Here is a 7,692-nt window from a genome sequence, read left to right as displayed (position 1 = left end):
CTTGTAGCTGAAAGCAGAAATGTTAATATGAAGGATGTTCTCTCTCACCCCCTTGGCCCGCTGCCATGGGCACTCGCCAACACTGATGGCACCTTACGAAAAACCAACAAGGCTGCACTTGCTAGAGAACTCGAAAAGAATGTCTCTCCAGCAGAACACATCCCAACACCATCTGCTTGCATCATTGATGGGATGAGCCTTATTCAAAAAATGAATGGCGACAACAGAACCTTTGCACAGGTGGCAAAGTCAGCGTTGCTGTCGGTCCTGCAAGAAGGTGAGAAAAGTGAGAGACTAGATGTTGTTTTTGATGTCTATCACCAAACTTCCATCAAAGATGCTGAACGAGTAAACCGGGGTGCAGACTCCGCTCTCCAGCACAAGAACCTTGTAGGTGGGCACTATGTGAGACAGTGGCGGAAATTCCTTTGTAGTTCCTCCAACAAGAACAGCCTAATCAAGTTTCTAGTGGCAGAATGGAAGCATCCACAATACAGACAATTGCTGCATGGCAAAACTCTGTACATGACCTGTGAAGAAACTTGTTACAAGCTGACAAAGGAGAAGTGTGAGGAAGTAACAGAGTTGCACTCGACACACGAGGAAGCTGACACACGTTTGCTGCTGCATGCATTGCATGCATCTAATGCAGGCTCAAAGTCCGTAATCATCACAGCTGAGGACACTGATGTCATGGTGCTTTGTCTTGCATTCCAGAAAGATATCACCTGTCCTATTTATCAAAAATGTGGAACACAGAATCGTACCCGTTTTGTTGACATCACTAAACTGGTAGGCTCAATTGGATATGGCATGTGTGATAGCCTAATTGGTCTACATGCATTCACAGGCTGTGATACGGTCAGTGCATTTGCTGGTCAAGGGAAGTTGAAAGCCCTGAAGATGCTGAAAAAGGACACCTCATACCAAGACACCTTCAGTCAACTGGGGAAGTCTTGGAATGTAACAGAGGATCTTTTCCAGAAAATTGAACAGTTTACCTGTTGCATGTACACCGCTAATAAGAGCACAGGTAAAGTCAATGAACTACGTCACCAGCTGTTCCGTGCCAAAAGGGGAGCAATTGAGTCTAGCCAGCTGCCACCATGTAGAGACTGTCTTTACATGCATGTTCAACGGTCAAACTATCAAGCAGCAATCTGGAAGAGCTGTTTACAAACTTCACCTGTGGTGCCAAGCCCAACTCTGCATGGTTGGACCATCAATGATGGCAAGTTGGCCATTCATTGGATGCGTTCTGCACCTGCACCAGAAATGGTGTTGGAGCTGCTTTCTTGCAAGTGTGTGCGTTCATGTAAACTTCCAGATTGCACATGCCTGTCAAATGGACTGTCCTGCACAGATATGTGTAGATTGCAAACCTGCAGCAATCAAAAACAAGCTGATGATCCACAGCCCAAATTTGAACTTGGGGAATCAGATGAAGAAAGTGATGACCTGTTTGAGTGAAGAGTCCTGCTGATGTTCTGAAGGTTGATATTGTTATTATTATTATTATCATAAAGTTTTAGATTTTGTTTGTATTATTACCAATGTACATACAATGGTGTTTGCACAATACCTGACAAATGTAAACTTTATTGTTGGTTGTTCATAGTTGTAAAATGATTGTGAAATTATTGCCATTCTTTCAACAAATATAAAATGAGTGTGAATCAATCTCACTGACTTTGGTCTGCTTACTATTTTGACTTCTTTTTTCAAAAAAAAAAAAACAAAAAAAACCGCCATGTCTGATATAAGGCTGAAAACCACCCCATCAAAATGAGATAATATGAGGAAATTATACATTTTCTGAATCCTTAGAGTCATGTCAGTATTACAGTGTTCACATTTTGTATCTCTGATGCTCCCTGATGCCACAGGATTAAAAGACAAAAGATGACTTAGGCGGAAATGGCAGGAAAATATGTGTGATTAAAAGTTTGATGAGCTCCAGGGTAGGCTGTACTTTTCCAAAGTGTTCATAAAAGGACTTGAATGAAAGCTCAGACTGTCCCCTTTAAAATGATACCAAACATAACAACATAAAATATGTAAATGTGTCTTTAATAAAGGTCAATAACAAGGTATGCACCTGTGTCAAAAACGTGTTTTTTCAATGGGGGAGTGTAACTTTAACAGCTGATAACACTAATTTAGCTGTGACTCCAGAAGGGTTATCATACAAAAATGTTAACTACAGACATGTATCTTTTCAAAAAGTATAAGCAACCTTTGCCACCTTGAGTGGTACCGACATCTCGTCTGGCCCATGGACTAAATGACTATATCAACATATAAGCACTGACTTCACAACAACATATGCATTGTTGCAGAGAAAAATCTAACATAGAAAGGATCTGCTCCTTTATTCTTTTGATTCAGCAATGCACAAGTGTTTGTTGTGAAACACTATTGCAATTGCTCAAACACACATTATTTTAAAAACATAAAAAGGTCAAGAGCAAAACTAAAACAAACCCTGACCACCACGATGGTGGCATAATTTATTGACCAATAAAACACCAACATCTAAACCTATGTTAATTCTCAATAAGAAATTATTTAGACATGTGACAGAAATAAAGTCAATATGGTTAGTAATAAGTAAATCAGATCTTTTACTCAGATCTTGAGAGATTTAATGTCTTTTACCTTCAGTTGATTTCAATTAAATGGTTTTGGCTGAAGTCACTTGTAGTTCTTGTGTTTCTCTTTTCTTCAGTTATTCTGCTTGTTAACAGCAGGTGTTCATCATTAATGTTCAATCACCCCTGAATTAATAGCTTAATTATCTCATTAACTTTAACTCTGCTTCAGTGTTATTTTAACACTATTCAGAGAGGGACCAAATGTTATCTGAGCAGAGTTGATTTAACTCTGTGGATTTTACTGCGTACCTTTAAGCCTGGTGATGAAAGTTATTGTATGCGAGAATAAAATAACATATTTTAATGTATTTTTATTATTTTAAATACAAAATACTTTCTCTCAAAGTATTTAATTACAAATTACTTTTGTTTGTTTTTTCTTTGTTAAGGAAAATACAAATTACAAAATACTCAAACGTAATTAAATATGTATTTTAAATACATTTAATTAAAATACTGCCCATCTCTGTCAATAAGTGATGATAATTCAGTCGCTGGACAGATGGCGAGGCTGTTCAGAACAATAAGAGCTGTTGTTTAACTAGTTTTTATTTCTCGTGGTGTCCGAAGTTTCCATTTGGGTGCTGAAAAGTGTTTTTATACATATATAAATGTTTCATAAATATTTCAAATAATGTTGAGATTTCAATGACTGCAGGATATTGTGAGATAACAATTAAGTGACATTTTAGCATAAATATATATTTATATATATATATATATAATTTTTACTTAATGAATTTTAATTAAGGTATTAACAATTTGGACAGGTTTTACTGTTAAAAAAAAAAAAAAAAACTAATAGATTTAAAGTGTAAATTATAATTCAGTGATGTGAATTAATTTCGGATTGAGTCTCTTTATTTCAGAGATCGACTCTTATAAATGTTTGGAAGATTTAGATTTGCTGAATTAAAAGAGATTTGCAGTCATCTCTGCAATGCTCACTCATAAACAATGATGAGATGTAATTTTGGCAGGAGCACGTGAACACTGACAGCTGCAGTTGAGGCCTTCAGAATAGAAACAAGCTTGTTGCGCCATCTAGTGGACAGTCTTCAATGTTTCGCATTTCTACAGAGAACATGGAATACTGTCAAAGATCAATAAATTATTTAAGCACATATTCAATTAAGTGAGATTGAACTACTTCATCCACAACCTTTGTAAACACATTACTAAACCCTAACTGTGCCTTCATTTTTATCCTCTAACATTTTTAGCTAATTTCTTTAACTTGAGCTCATAACCTACTTGAGTCCTGAAGGCTCAAGTTACAGGGCTCCAATGTCAAATCAATTTCTGAATTCAGGGCTTAAGGTCAAACCAATAAATTACAAATAACATAACATTAACATCACAAAACTTTTTTTATGTTTTACAGTTTTGTATTTTATAATATAGGCCTACATTATGACTTTTTCTATGTAATTGTTTGGTAGTGTCTTACATAGAACTCAAGATGATGCATTTTAGATTTCGAACTTTCTTTTTCACTTTAGCTGTTATTTTCAGAAGACCTTGTTTTTGTATTGTATGTCTCAGACACAGACTTGGTTTTGCTATGCCTGCTGAAGGTTTGAGCAGATACATGATCTGAAATGAATACATTTGTTGGATTTTTCCTCAGAGAAAGTACATGCCCCTAGAAATGACTAAACTTATGACTTAATTTAAACTCATTTATCCACAGTAAAAATTGTTTTTAGTCTAAAAGTAAATAATTGCAATAATAATACTATAGTAATGCTAAATGATATGCAGTATGAATTCATATAAACTCATTTCTGCATTTGTCAATGAAGGGAGACTTTAACCTATATGGAGATATTAAAAACACACATGGAATGTTCCAACAAGTCCAGTATAACAAAATATGTTTTATTGCACATGAAGCAGGTCTTCATTGGGGTGATATGAACATGAATTTTTCGAAACAAGCAATCTGGGATGGAAAATAGTGGTTGGAAACTACAGGTTTCATAACAGAATTTGGCATGATTCATCACAATACTGAAACTGGAGATAAATATCTTTTTGTGTTCTTCACATTTTTTTTAATCAAATATAACATAGACACCCCAACCCTACCTATAACCCTATCTCTCCACCCATTAAACAGGTTAAGCTCCACCCTTGAGCTCCAGAGGTGGAGCTGGAGGTCATTATGCTCTGCAGCGAGCACTACTTGCAAAATAGGGCTGTCCTCGACTCAAGATATTTCTGGCCGACTAGTGGTCGTTCATTTAAGACATTAGTTGACTAATTGCATATTTATATAAATAAGCCATAAATCATATTAATGAGCCTTTTGCCTATATTATACATAGCCTAATCAGTGCTGAAGCGCACGCATTAAGCTTGCTACAGTGCAACGGCAAACATGTGTCATAAAAAAACAGAAGAAGACTGTCTGAACATTTTAATAAGTTATTGATAATGTTTTCTGTGTTTTCGGCTGCAGAGAGTCAACAATGCTGACTCGTCATCTCCGCAGTAGTGGATGGGCCTATAGACCTTATTTACCAGAGAAACAAGTGCGCCGCCATCTTTAGAAAATTGTCTTTGAACTTCCGTTTTTGCGGTAGCCCATATATTTCTGTGGCATCGCTGTTGAAGAATCATTAGCTGGTGAAGTGGATTTACCTGATGTAGAGTTAATGAAAGTTATCATGAGCATTTTTATGTTTAAAGCAGATATCTTAACAAATGTCAGTAGACCGGGAAGATTTTAAAATGAGCAGTTCATTCATAAATACGTAAGATCGCTGTGGAAATACAAACCGGAAGTCAAAAGACAACGAGCGCAGCGCTAAAAAGGGGCGGGGCTACATAAGGTCTATACAAAGTCCCTTTAAGACAAGTAATTTCACTCGGCGGCCATCTTTGAAACGCCTCTCGGGCATCCTGGGCATCATGCAGCTCCTATCTCTTTGAATGGGGAAACATCAAATTCTCCAAAACTGTTCGCCAACCTTACGATTAAATTTCATATATGAAATCACCAATGAAATCTAACAACAACCGGCTCATAAATTTAGTTTCTAAACGCTCGAATCATGACAAAAAAATGTATTTTTCAGGCTGGATCAAGCTAATGCGCATGCGCAGACCTAACTGTTTCTATAGAAACCGGTGATTCTAACGGCCGCTGAAGTGATGCGATGACTTTACTACTTTTATTAGGGGGCAGCCCTACTATAAAAAAACTAAAATTGTGAACAAAATTTGCTGTTTGCAGAACATAAAAAGGCCCTGTTTTGGTTAACCTCAGCTGATCCAATCATAAGTCATCATAAAGTCATCAACAGGTACAGTAATTTATAATCACCTGAGATGTAGATAGCAAACAGGGTATAAGTGACTTTAGAGATTGCTGCTTGCCATAGGTGACAACATCACAGGTTAATACAACTGTTAAGAAAACCATTTGGACTTAAAGTTTTTACAAACTAGAAAGAAAAAAGGATTTGAAGCCAGAGGAACAGGAATGGTTGACATCAGCGCTCAGCAATAATGTCCTTGGTACTCTAAAAGAGAGAGCAGAGTCTAATTAATCATATTCACACTTTTAGTCAATGCAAAAATATATTGATCTACAGGATGATCCATTTAAATCATTATATCTGTCAGTAACAAACTCACCTCATCTTGAACGGCCTTTTGTACGTCAGAATGAGACGTTTTGATTGGATCAAGTGGTACTGGAAATAAAAAAAGGAAATAAATCCCTGAATATATTTACATATAGTACACATTGTGGGGCGGTTTCCCGGACAGGGTTTAAATTAAGCCAAGATAGGCCTTAATCTAGAATAGTTAATCGTGGCTTAAAAAATGGTGTTCTTTTAAAGCAAGCTACATCAGCTGTGAAAAAAAGTAATGCCTGGAAATCTGTTTGTAATGAATTCTATATAAAAATTCTTGTATAATCCTTATATAATAATCCAACGATTATTAATGCTTCTTGTTTTGTCCTGTGATTTACACAGCAACAAACTAAACATAACTATTTTTTACACATGTGATGTTTAGTGTTGGCAGTCTAGAAATTATACTGTTTGATCCAAAGCACTAGTAATTGCTTTATTATTATTATTAAAAAAATTACATATCTTGTTAGCAGGTTCTCAACCCAAGCTCAAGCTCAACACTTCACCACAACGGTAATCTCCAAAAAGCACTAACATAACAGAAACTTTTAAATACAAATATTTAAATATAATTCATAATAGAACATTAAACAGTAAGATGTCTCTACATATTCTCATCTTGCTAAAAATGCATAAAATAACACTTTCCTTTTTAACATTTACTCTCTCAATTCAGCTTGGTGCAAAGCATGATGGGAAGTGAAAGTCATGTAACTATTTAAATCTCAATTTAGTCCTGGAGTAGCTCTAGTCTTCCTCCAGGAAATCAGCTTATACATATATAATGGTTAACTCTGGACTAGACTAAGTCTAGGACAATTTAAAACCATGACAGAGAGCAGATTTCTGTTAATCTGGTTTAAAAAGGCCATTTTATTCTAGGACTATCTCTGTCCAGGAAACTGCCCCTGTATGTTTCCATCCATATTATTTAACAGAGAGATCATGAATTCATCAGGGCAGTGAGAGTTAATGTAGTAAAATACTTACAATCTGGTTTTAAATTCCCCATGCTGTTACATCTTTTGCGTTTCACTGTCACTCTTATTTCATTGGCTTGTATTTCATCTTCCTGTTCATTCTCCATCTCCTCTCCTTGTTCTTTCCTCTTCTGCAGTGGCTTCTTTCTAGTGACAATTTTCCTGTACAATTTATACAGACAATTTACTTTTCTGGTGTAATATACATAAAATGCAAAAAATATACATAAAATAAAAGTAATATACATAAAATGCACGATTAAGGCTGAAATTCTGTGTAATGTTGTGTGCAGACAGAGTCATGTTTCATTGTGTGTTCTGCTAGCATCTAGATATTCTTAAAACAGTCAAATATTCTTCTAAAATATGGATCAGTTCGGCTGTAAAGGCTGGATCGAATCACGG

Source organism: Megalobrama amblycephala, linkage group LG18 (genome assembly GCF_018812025.1).
Source record: "Megalobrama amblycephala isolate DHTTF-2021 linkage group LG18, ASM1881202v1, whole genome shotgun sequence".
NCBI classification, from domain to species: Eukaryota; Metazoa; Chordata; class Actinopteri; order Cypriniformes; family Xenocyprididae; genus Megalobrama; species Megalobrama amblycephala.
Note: the sequence above shows the minus strand (reverse complement) of the source record.